This window comes from Phyllostomus discolor, chromosome 14 (assembly GCF_004126475.2).
Source record: "Phyllostomus discolor isolate MPI-MPIP mPhyDis1 chromosome 14, mPhyDis1.pri.v3, whole genome shotgun sequence".
Classification (NCBI taxonomy): domain Eukaryota; kingdom Metazoa; phylum Chordata; class Mammalia; order Chiroptera; family Phyllostomidae; genus Phyllostomus; species Phyllostomus discolor.
The window spans coordinates 40,453,024-40,465,861 of record NC_040916.2 but is presented as its reverse complement, the minus strand read 5'-3'; the positions used below and the strand labels follow the sequence as shown (position 1 = coordinate 40,465,861).

Here is a 12,838-nt window from a genome sequence, read left to right as displayed (position 1 = left end):
CACACCACACGGCAAACAGGAGGCAGTAAGTAAACGCCCCTTTTCTCTGATAGATGAATGGGTTTAAAATCCCTTAAGCACCTTTCTCAAAAAATTAACCACTCCATGACCATATAATCCAATAATTCCATGTCTGGGGTATACACACAGAAGAACTGAAAGCAGGGATTCGAGCAGATTCTTTGTGCCCTAATGTTCGGAGCAGCATTACTCACCACGGGCAAAAGGTGGAACCAACCCAAGTGTCTATGGACAGAAGAACAGACAAGAAAATGTGGTGTATCCATACAACAGAATACTATACAGCCTTAAAAAGGGAACAAGATTCTGACAAGCTATGACATGGATAAGTCTTGAGGACACCATGAGAAGTAAAACCAGAAGACTGTCAAACAAACCTGAAAAGAATCTGGAGGCTTTGCTAGAACTAAGTGATGGAGATTAATTCACATAGCGAGGCAAGAGTCCACAAGTGTTCCAAAGAAGAAAGGTAAACGTTCTTATAGTAAAGAGTGTGTTTTTGAGAATTACGCATCCTGCGTTCTTAGCCTTAGGATTGGTCCAGGACGGGTACCAGTCAGCTGTCAGGCCGTCAGATGCCAGATGCCAGGGGGAGGTTTACATGAGTCCTTCGAGGGGTGGTGGGATGGTCTGGACACCTGGGTCCTCCAGCAGGTAAGGTACATAGAGGGTGACCTGGGCATCCAGAGGTACATCCAGGCACAGATATATGATCAGAAAGTTTTAAAATGTTTAAGGTCCCAGGCTAGTCAGAACAAGAAGAGAGTCTTTCCTCACGTCTTAACCTTCATCGTGTGAATAGTTTTAGCAGCTTGGTACAGTGACCCTAGATCTCCGCTCTCTTCACTCTTTCCTCGTACGAAAGGGACAAGCATTGTATGATTCTGCTTCATGAATGTGTGAAAAGCACAAACAGGGGAAATGCCTCGAAAGTCTTAGTCCTCAAACCTTTGCAGCTGGAGGCAAAATAACCTGTGGATGGGGCCTAACGCTGCTTTGTGCCCCGAAGAGCTGTTGGTTGTGACTACAGACTGAAAACCAAAGTCGCTCTTCAGGGTTAGTTAGCATCACCAGGTTAGTTCACCGGCACCTGCGGAAACGCGTCCTGAGCTCAGTGATACAGAAACTCCCTCTGTGTACTCATGCGACTGCTCCCCTTCCCCTCCCCAGGAATGCCCCTTGCCCTCGCCCCCCGAGTGGAACATGGTTGGGGGTTCTTCCTGAATCGGTGCTTTGAGAACAGCTGTTATTTTGGATCTCAAATAAATGCTTGTTGCTTCTCCCTTAAGGCCTTTCCTTTTTAGGTTCACAAGTGTGATGAGATTCAGGACAAGAAATGTGCATCTGGTCTGCACTCCCTGTCCCTGGCGCACAGCTCCGGAGGCCCTTGCGATTTCCTGCAGAAGAGCCATGGGGGCATCCTTTGTTCCCATGTTTAGTTTTGCTGCCAGCTCCTGGAAAGGCTTCGCAGCAATAAAAGTGACAGGGAGGCCTTGTTGTTTACACAAGCCCCATCCCACCACACCCGATTACGGTAATGGAAGGCCCCATAGATGGAGGCCAGTTGCCAGGGGAACGAAGCCCAGGACGGGAGAGTTGGAACTTTCAGCCCCGCCCTCTAGGCGTCCAGGGAGGGCAGAGGAACTGGAGGTTGACTCGGTCGCCAATGGCCAATATTGTAATCAATCACGCCTGTGTAATGAAGCCTCCATAAACGCCCAAGAGGATGGGGTTCCGAGAGCTTCCAGGGTGGGGAGCAAGGGGAGGCGCTGGGGGGTGGGACGCCCAGGGAGGACATGGGGCTCTGTGCTCCGTCCCCACCCCCTGCCCTGTGCCCCTCTCCAGCTGTGTCCGAGCGATGTCCTTCCATAATAAACCCGTGCGCTGGTGGGTGACACGTTTTCCTGAGTTCTCTGGGCTGCCCACGCAGGTCAACCTAACTCAGGGATGAAACTGTAGGAGCTGCTGACCCAGAGCCAGCCGATCACAGGCGCAGGGGGCACCTAGGACTTGAGACTGGCTCTGGAGGGGGCGGCAGGAGCAGCCTTATGGGACCGAACCCTCACCCTGTGGGGTTTAATGTCCACTCCAGGCAGACGGGGCCCCAACTGAATGGAACGGTCTGATCCCCAGCTGGTATGGCAGGAGAGCCTGCTATGAAACATGCCCCTACACCCCAACACACACACACACACACACACACACACACACACACACAGTTGGTGGTGTCGACCTCAGAAACGTCCAGACCTATACAGAATTTTTGTGCATCTATTTGAGCCAAACTGACGACAATTGCTGGGAAGTAAAATCTCAATGGATTGAGGAAATGCTCCAGAAAATGGCAGTTTTACCGCTTGTTTTATGCACTGAACCAAAGAGGGAGACATAAGGGGGCTACATGGAATTCACTGGTGGCAGGTTAGGGAGGCAGGAGAAAGCAAAGCAGGGAAGGGGGAATCTCTGGGACTGGATAAAAAATAGGAGGAACAGACACGCACATTTATACCGGTGGGCATGGGATGGTTAACAATGAACAGTTAACATGATAACTAACAACAAGGGGCTCCTAGTCTGGTGCCCTGGGCAGGGGTTGTGCCCTGAGGGGTCTGGAGAAAGGACATTACCCTGACATTCCAAAGAAGGGTTATTGTAGAAGCAACAAGACCAACAGACAGACTGGGTAAGGTCAAGATTGACCCTTGTCAAAGAAGATACTGGCCTAGGACGGATTACTCGCCATGACTCGCTTTTAGTTGGGAACTTTTAATGTCAGGCCACCCTGTGGGGTTGCTTCCGGTCTCTGAGCCTGGCAGGCCCCCGGGCAGGCCTCCCCAGAGTGGGTCAGGTGTGGTGCGCAGTCCCTCTTTGTCCCCACCGGCCAGACGTGTCAGAAATGGAGGGTGTCCCTGTCCCTGGAGCAGTCAAACCAACCCATGGAGACGGGAAGCAGAGTGGTGCTCCCCAGGGGCCAGGAACATGGGGAGCTGCTGTGTAAGAGGCACCGGGTTCAGTGTGGGATGACGGGGAAACGTGGAGACGGACAGCGGTGACAGTCGCACAACGTGCGCGTGCCGAACACCACCGCATGGTGTGCGCCGCCCCCCCCCCCCCCCCGCCCCGGCACAATTTCCCGCCAGCGCGCAGACCACAGAGCCCCCCCACCATTGTTGCTCGCTCCCCGAACACCATCTCCGTGTGCTGCGACTGCTCGTTGTTAACTATCCCGCACCCACCGATGTACTATCCCGCACCCACCGATGTCAAAGCAGGTGTCTCTCATTTTACTTTGTATCCAGTCCCGGAGATCTCCCCACCTCGCCTTCTCCCACCGCCCCTGTCTGCCACCAGGAAATTTCACGGAGGCCTCCTCAAGCGTCCTCCTCTGACCCAACCGTATCAAGTCCGCTGCCAAACTGCCATTCTCCAGGGCGTTTCCCCGTCCACTGGGACCTTGCTTCCTGGCAATCGTTACCCGTCTGGCTGAGGCAAACGTGTGATAATTCTCTGCAGGTTCGGGTGTTTCTTACGTAGACAACCGCACACTGCGAAGAGATGAACGTGGTACGTTTTATGTTGTGGATCTGTTACCACAATAAAAACATCCCTCGAGTGCTATTGCCGTCTACTTTAGGGAAACGTGCAAGCTTAAAGAGAAAGCAGCCCTCTGATCAGAGTGCCCTCATCTGGAGCCCTGGCTCGGGATGCGGTGAAGTGACCTCTGTTACACGGGTGGAGGCCCATCTGCGCCGGACACTCGCCTCAGAGAACTAAGAGGATGCGCGGCCTTCCCCCTCCCAGCCCATTTTCCAGAATCAGAGAAGACGGGGTCATGAAAAGCCCCTTCTCCAACACCCGCAAGGAGGTCCCCTCCCTTCTCCCCTTTCAGGCCTCTCCTTTCCCATGGTGCTTTGACCACCCGTCTTTACGGCCCAAAGCCCCCAAAGCCGCTGAACTCCTCTCCTTCTCTGCACGTCCCGTGAGACTGAACCGGCGAAGATCCTGACCAGACAGCTCCCGCACATCTGCGAGCAGCAGCAGCTGCAGGATCTGGGCACTGGACGACAAGCAGGGGCCGCGCCCCTCCCGGGTGCTGGGCTTTGCTGCTGACTTCTCCTGTCCTTCGCATGCGTTAACAAGCTTCATTAACTGGCTCTCTAGCCCTGCGTGGGTCAGCAGTAGTGCGCTGGGGTGTCACTGCCCCGAGAAGTGGTGATCAGGAAGTTTCTGCTTTGGGTGGCAGTCATAATTTCAGTGAGAGAGTGACGGACGTGGCAGGACAAAAAAAAATGAGCTACATCCCAAACATTTTGTTTCATTTAGGGATTCAATAAATATTCGATTAGTTTCTACGAGGGGTGAATGCCTGTTCTAAACACTGGGAATACAGATGTGAACGAGCTCGACATGGTCCCCGCTCGCATGGAGAGCAAGTGCCAGTGGAGTAAGAGAGACATTAAACACATAGACACACAGGGAGAGAAGGGGAGGAAACCTCTCTCAACAGGTAGTCAGGGCAGGCTTCTCTGAGGAGGTGACATCTGTGGCCTGGATGACGGGAGAGCGACCAACCCTGAAAAGCTGTTCGGGGAAGACGGGAATGAGGGCCACCGCCCCAGGGTGAAGAAGACACGTCCATAGGCCTCCGGTGGGGCTGGTGAGAAAGGAGGCCGGAGGGGGGCAGGCGTCAGGCCACGCAGGGCCCTGAGCCACGGTCAGGAGGCGGGATTTCATTCTAGTGCGAAGGGAAGGTGCTGAATTGTTGGGTTTATGTTTCCAAGGCCCACTCTGGCCGCTGGAGCTCTGTCTGAGGCCATGATGAAGATGGACACGCATTAGGGGCAGTCGAGTCAAAAGCGGGAAGGAATCTTAGTTCCTGAGGACACAGGGGTAGGGCCCAGGGGTAGGGCCCCGGCTTTGGTGTACTTTTTAAGTTCTTCAGATGACTCTCGCAGACAATCTGGTTGGGAACCCCTGTCCCGACTCTGTCATCCTCAGTAACCGCATCACCTCTAAACTCTGGGTCTTGAATATGCCGCCCTCAGACCACTGACCCCTAGTCTTCTGACCCCGTTCCTGTAGTGCCCCCACCGCTCCAGACACTCTTCTACCTCCCCCAGACCCCCACCCCCCAAACCCCGTGTGAAAAAGTAGGGCCCGAGTCATCAGAAAAGACTAGGTCACGCTAAGAAGCCCCGACGTACAGATCTGTACAGGAAAGGGCAAACCACATTTTAGAGTTGCACATAAAAGAGATTGAAAAAGTTCTGAAGTTTGGAGAAATTCTGTTTCATGAAAAACTAATTTATTTTGGCTATAGGATAGTTCTCCAGTAGAATTTTCAGCTCACGAGGCTATGAGGAGGGTGACATTTTTCCAGATTGAAAAATGAATCGGGTAATACCAGGTTGGCTGAGAAAGGAGAGGACTGTATTTATCATGGAGAGAGCCCTTCTCTTACCCTGGCCGGTGAACCAGGCCCATAGCACTGGGTTTTAATGCCTTGGAGCTCAGACACTCGCGTTTATGTTTTCCACGTGCTTAGGGGTTGTTTGGTGTCCTTGTGCCTTTGAAACCTGGCCCACAACTTCAGCCTCGATTATCCTGCACCATGACATCGGAGCCCACACTGATCTGTTTTGTGCTTCATCGATAAACAGTGGTTCACGTGGCTGCGCCGTAACCAAGCATCCTGTGGACCACACTGGCACGACTTCTCAGATCCATCAAAAAGCCCCTAACACCAGCCTCCCAACGACCGGACAGCTACCGGCCGGGCTGGCACTTTCAGGAACCAGTGGCCCGAGGGATGTTCAACCCGCGAATTCCAAATTCCGGTTCTCAAGCTGTCCGTTCCAGTGCCAAAGCAATTTCCTGTGATTCTTCTTCAGGTCGGTGCTGGCTGGGCTGACGCGATCCCCTGGGTCTCCTGGGATGCGTTCAGGACAGACTGGAAAGCTGGAAGGCCCAGCCAGGTTGGAGGGGAGCACACGGAGGCTGTGAGGGGGGACCCAGGAGACGCCCAGGAGAGGGCGAGCTGGGGCTGACTCCAGCCAGACCGGGGGAATGTGTTCACAGCCGGCTTTCTATACCCGCCACCCATGTCAGACTCCAACGTAAGTGTTTGGTTTTGTTTTCAATCTTACAGTGTTTCACATGCAGTTTACACACTCACCACATGCCTGTTGTGTGAACTGAAGAGCTTTATTGTGTCAGAGCTCAGGCAAGATACGCTAGGAGAGGGACCCCTCCGGTATTTGAGGAAATGGACTGGTACGACTGGACTGAACGTTTTTGAAAGATGTCACCCACCAGATGAGACTCGTCGTTAGCTTTCTCCTTTGCCCTTCTGATGGATATTTAGGACCAAGGTAAAACCCAAGCCAGCGTACCACTGGACACCAGAAATTAAACTATGATAAACCTAAAACATGATGAGTGGGATAGTCTTGAAAAATGTGTTTTTCATGAGGCTTTAAATTTTAAAAGTCATAAATTTATAAATCACTCAAACCCTTAATTGGTTAGAGATTATTAAAGTAATGGTTCTCCTATAATTTTTTTAAAAAGGCCAAATTCTAGAGCTACAGAATGAATTTTTTATAGTGATTCATTTCAAACTGAGAAATCACTTGCGAATTAAAAAGGAGGAAATCTTTTCTTCTCTCATGGATTCACAGAAAAGGAAGAACGCAAAGACAAAATATTTCCCGTCTCTCAGGATGGCCTGGCTAAATCTTCTTCTGTTCTATAACCCACATCTCTTTCTGTTCACATGCTCACTGCAATGGGAAGACAGAGTTCATCAGCTCGCTTGTTACACTGTATTTTCAAAAAGGGTTTGCGGGCCCCTAGCATTAAAAGCACAGGGACAGTTGTCCACTCATCCCCAGAAATCAGGCACAGCTGGGACAGCCCCCCACAGCAGGCACCTCGAGAAGAAAAGGCGACAGGGACACAAACATGGCAAACGCCACAGTGAGCGCACGGCCTGGCGCTGGGCAGCGCCTCCCCCTCCCGGGGAGAGAATGGCAGGCAGGCAGGCAGGCAGCGGTGCAGGGAGTTGAGGCAGCTACGGGGAGGGTTTTTTTTTAAATAGTTGAATTCTTATCGCTGAGGGGCTGAGAGTAAAGGGCTCATCCACAGAGGGGTGAAGTATGGGTGGATGCCAAGAAAAGTGGCTGGGGCTGCCATACGGAGAGTGGAACAGAGGGGCACCCGTGGGTGTGGGAAGACCTGCCACAGGTCATGCCAGGGACCCCGCCAGCCTAGCCAGGGGGGGCCTCGGGGAAAGGAGCGGCTCAAGCTCGTTCTAGAGACCCGGGCTGAGTCTTGCATGAGGTGTTATCTGAAGCCACTAGCGGGATTAGTTCAACCACAGATTGAGTGAGCTTGAAGACAAGTTTTATTTTTTTATTTTTACTTTTTTGAGAGAGAGAAAAGGAGGGAGAAAGAGAGGGAGAGAAACATCAACTGGCTGCCTTCCGTACGTGCCCGAACGAGGACCAAGCCCGGAACCCAGGCATGTGCCCTGACTGGGAATCCAGCTGGTGGCCCCTTGGTTCTTGGGACAGCACCCGACCCAGTGAGCCCTGCCAGCCAGAGCCAAAGACAGGTGTTAAAGGAAGCAACAAAATGTCTTGAAAGCATGAAAATGTAGGCTTTATGAAAACGTCACAAGTCAAATCAATCATTCTTTGATGTGGCAGAAATATGACAACCTGCAAAATTAAACGACTGCTTTAAAATGGGCCACATGCTTATATAATCCTAAAACAAATTACTATCTGAGTAATGAAAAATGTATAGCAAAGATGTGCCAAATAGGAAGGCTACCCTACCCTCACAGCCAGATCATTAACAACCCACCAGCTTTTACACAGTGTTCTCCCCTCACCCCAACAACCACCTTTTGGAACAGGTGTGCTGTGATTGCTGTCATTCCCAGTTCACAGATGATACAGTGTCTGCAGCCCAGACGCTAGAGTAAGGGGGGCTGGACCTGAGGCCAAGACGCCCGTCTCAGAACCTCCTTCCCTCAGTGCTAAATGCTTGAATTAGTCTGGTCTCCGAGTTCTCGAGCTAAGGAGGAATAACACATTACATTTGAGAGAGCTAAACCAAAAGCACTGAAGTTACAATACGCTGGGTAACGATTTTCTATCATTTAACCCTTAACGGGTGTTCCATTTAGGAAGCCACACTAATACCGACTGAACACTGGGAGGAACCGAGGAACCAGTGGGTCCTGCGGCCCCGGGCGACGGAACCAGGGGCTGGTGGAAAGGCAGAAGGAAGAAGAGGAAGGTTCTCTGTCAAACAGGGAGCCCGTGGGCTTGGGAAACAGCAGGACTGGGGGCGAGGAAAAGAGAATAATGAATTTTAAACTCAATTTCCAAAGTGGTTTTTTTTTCCAGGAGATTTATCTCATCCTGCAGTGCATGTTTAAAATATAGCACTTAATCAAACTTCTGTTTTTTAACTGAGCCTTTGTCATCTATGCACCGGGTATGTGACATCCTGGGCACCTCGCCCCCAGGCTGCTTGCTGCCCCAGCTGCTCCGAACAGCACAGCACCGGGCTGCCTCCCCCTCCCCTGCCCCCTGCACCAGACGGACTGAGACAGCTGCTTCTGAAGTTGCCCGTGAATGTCGGGGAGACTCCAGAGCAGGAGCGCTGAGAATGACGACACACACCGGCCTCTGCTGTGAGCAGCTTGCCCTGGGCTCGGTCACTGTCTCAGGTGTCTCTGCCTCTGCTCCAGTTCTTCCTGGGACCTGCATGGCCCCTTCTTTCCCCCTTCCATCGCGCGGCGACATCTCATGGTGCCAGAGTTGAGAAACATGCTCTCAGCCCAGCCCCCTCTCCTGGTAGGGGCAGTGGGTGGGTGATGAAGACCCTGCATCCTGAGCTTCCTCGAGGGTGGTCCGGTCGGTGCCCTCCGCAAGGAAGCTGTGCCCCTCCTGTCCTCGCTCTGGCCCACAGAGGGCGGATGACTGCTCTACCCACACATGAATGATGCAGGATCTTCGCAGCCCCCAGGGGAGGGCACGGCTCCCCAGGGAAAAGTCCACTTTTGCCAAGAAGCCTGGTGCTGATCACTCTTGTACAGGCCCCGCCTTTGTCCTCCACCCTCACCCGTCCTTCCCCATGGGCCCCATTCATCCACAACACACGGTAAGCATAAGCGGCTCCTCTCACCTGAAGTCCTACCTGACTCCCTGGAGAAGGGCCGACCACGCTCCCCTTCCTGCCAGAGCCCTCTCTATTTGCTTCTAATACGATGTGTGGTCAACTGTTTACTTTTCTCTCCCCTACAATGAAGTGAGCTTCTTAAGTGTAGGTACGTATCCCAAGCGCTTACCTGACAGTATCTGCCAGCACTAATTAAATGCCTGCTGAGTTCTTTGGGGAATAAGAGTTAAGTGCTACAGTCTTACAGGCATCTTCACAGACAATAAATATCTGAACGTCGCAACGTCAAGTATGGAGTGTGAGTTTAGGGACAGGCAGAGAACTCGCTAACTAGTCGCCGTTCCCGTGGAGTCACTGGGTGGCATTCTGGTCACAGGGACTGGGGGGAGGGAGGAGATTTGTGATCAGAGGGGTTTTCCCTCTTCCTGGAGCCAATCAGCGATGTGGAATACTGTGGTTTTATCTTAAGCCTCAACCGTCATGGGAAAGAAAGCTAAAGAGAAAGAAAAATGGGCAGTTGTTTTTGAAACCTGGCTGGAAAAACTGCAAAGGCAAAACGTGCGCCCCTGAAATGGAAACTTCCTGAAGCCCCGGAAACGGAAGCAGGAAGCAGTGTGTTTGCTGCTCCCGCGGGTCCCCACTGAGAGCAGTGGGGGTGGGGGCTCAGGCCAGGCCCCCGTGCCCCTCACCTGGCTGCTGTGGCCTTCTAAGCGGGGCAGACTTGGTCACAAGCCCAGTGGGGGTCACAAGCCCCAACTCCGCCCTCCCTGCGAGGGTGACAGACCCCAGAGCGACAGACCCCGTGGCTGTCCTGGGCGCAGCCTACTTGGTCCTGAAGAACAAGGAAGGCTCAGGCGGCTTCTCTGAGCTGTTCGGGTGGCCGACCAAGAGCCTGGGCACATGATTATTGATGGAGCGTCTTGTCACCCCAATTCCCACGGTGGTGAAACCCGAGCCCTTTTTCCAGCCCGGGCCCCTCCCGGACTCCCAGCGCTTCTGCTTCTGCGTCTCAAGGCTACAAGGCCAGAACGAAGAGCAGCTTCCCCAGCCTTGCAGCCCCTCCTGAGGGCTCCGCACCACCCACGGGGCAGCGGGCGACTGTTCTCTCAAATATCCTGAGCGCTTCTGATGACAATTCCAGCCCCACTTCACTCTCCCACTGTCCAGGTCCCCCACCCCCCGCCCCCCAAATATTTATGGCTTTGGACAGGAAAACTCTGCTTGCAGGAGAAAACCAGGTGATCAGAGGCCCTTTGGGATTAGGAAGAACTTGGACAGGGCGGTTCAGGAACAATTTCATGGTGATTAACTAACTTGCTTCATTTCAGTGTAGTTGTCACTCTGAATTACCGCTTAATGGATGAAGTGTGCAGTCTGTAACAGTCAGTAGTACAGGCGTAAGGAAGCAAGGCATTTAAAAAAAAATTAGCCCCTAAAGCAATTATTGCAGTGAATTTTTCAAATAGTTTTAATATTCTGTCTTTTGACCCCAGGATATGGCTTGGGGAAAATATATTAATCTCCAGATAGTAATCAGTCAATCTCAGTTGTTCTATCTATAATGATATTAAAGATTCCAACCTTACTCTTTTTTGGTTGCAAACGTTAATTAAGCATAATAATTGTGTCTCCGTGATATTTGGTCCTTTCTGAATGAGTCAGAGCTCAGAGAATAATTTGAATATAGCAGACAGCAATTTGCTACATAAATTCACCCCAATCGCTATTAACTCATTTTAAAATAGCCAAGACTCCTAGATTAGAGGGGTTTTTTTGCATTGATTCAAAGTTAATATCCACATAACCTTTTATTCACCCTTCCCAAAACCCTCCACGAATAATTTCTGCAGGGCCCGACCTGAATGTGATAAGGGGCCGGTGGGAGTGGTAAAACGTGTATCTGGGACACCATCTCCTTAAACCACGGAGTTCTGCAGGCTCTACCTTGATATTTCCTTTCGAAAGTCTTGTATGAAAGGTCAACGAGACTTTATACTTATTTTTTTAACTCTCATTTTATACCAAATGACTTCAGTAAGAACCATACGTTATCTCTACACCGCAGATTATATATTAGGGATGTTCACCAACCTAACGACCAGCTTGGGTACCGGCTTCAACATTAGCACTTTGCAGCGCTTGAGGAGCACCTGGAAGACTAGAGAGGGCATCAGCACGGAATGAGCGCTGAGAAACTAAGGGGAGGGCGCGCTTGGCCTGGGGCTGCACTGCGCTGTCCTGAAGGTGACTGCGGCGGACAGAGCGGCGACATCGCCACCTGCCTGGCACTGCTGGCCCCGGCTGCCCCCGATCATCACTTGAGTTACTCGTCCCTCCGTCACTGTTTCTCCGCTGACTCCTGTCATCACAGCAGTGGCAGCAGGAAACTTGGAAGCCACCCATGCCACCCGCTCCAAACCACTCCAGGACTTGGACCGCCACCCAGACAGGGCTGCAGAGTCCAAGGCACAAGGAGAGGGTGTGGACACACCTGTCACTCACACTCTGAGTAGGAGGTGGCAGCACACAGGGGGGACATCCCTTTTGTACACTGAAATAAAATGAAATGAATTTGGGGGGAACATGATACTCTGCACTAAAAGCATAAAGCAGATGAGCCTCTTCTTGCATCTGGGTATAAGAAGGTCTCTCCAGAAAGCGTCCAGCTACGTAATATGAAAAACAGAGACATTTATTGAAGAAGATATAACATATAAGAAACACTGTACATGGGACAATGACGCCTCAGTCCCCTTCAAAGTAGACACTTTGGGACCTCACACAGTTCTCCCAATCACCATCAGCTTCCCCGTTATATTTTCCTGAATCTCATTGACAGTCTGAAATCTTTTCCCTTTCAAAGGTGATTTTAGTTTTGGGAAAAGCCGGAAGTCACAGGGCACCATAACTGAGCTACAGGGAGGCTGAGTCACCTGGGTGATTTGATGTTTTGCCAAAAAACTCTGCACAAGACGTGATGCATGAGCAGGCACATTGTTGCGATGAAGCCGCCAGTCACCAGTAGCCCATAGCTGTGGCCTTCTGAATCATCCGAATAGCTTCCACAGAGGAATGTTCAAGTTCAATGCAAAATCTGATGCAGATTCATTGCTCTACTCGCTCATTTTTTAATGCGATGGCCACGCAGTGCACATGCTCACTCAACGGCGTCTTCCGCCCCCACTGACTAGTACAGTGAAGCCGTCATTGTTTGCCTGTGCGCATTCCAGTCCACTCTCCTTCACTGCCAGGTTACCTCAGTGCCATGCAAACCATTCTCGTTACATTAACAATGGCTGGACTTTTTCTGGACAGGCCTCGTATTCAAGGGGGAGACGTGGGGGTGACCCTTTAACCCTGGGGCTGCAGGCCGCTGCGGAGAACATGAGCTGTTGTTCACTCTATTTAATTCTCCTTTGTTATTGTTTTGCTATGTTAGGAAACCTGTAAGTTTTGGGGGGCTTGACAAATTTTTTTCCAAGTTGTACTTTTACTTTAACTAAAGATTAGTTGACATAAAATACTACGTTAGTTCCAGGTGTACAACGTAGTGATTCCACACTGAGGGACGCTACAGTGTGGTCACCTGGGGAAGTCCGGTCACCGCCTCTCACCGCACACA

The 12,838-nt window shown here is 51.6% G+C and overlaps 1 protein-coding gene across 1 annotated transcript in view; it reads right to left on the bottom strand.

Moving 5' to 3' along the window:
* The window catches only part of SLC22A15 (solute carrier family 22 member 15), a 69,915-nt gene that overhangs the window by 35,497 nt on the left and 21,580 nt on the right, over window positions 1–12,838 (bottom strand). The window lies entirely within an intron of this gene.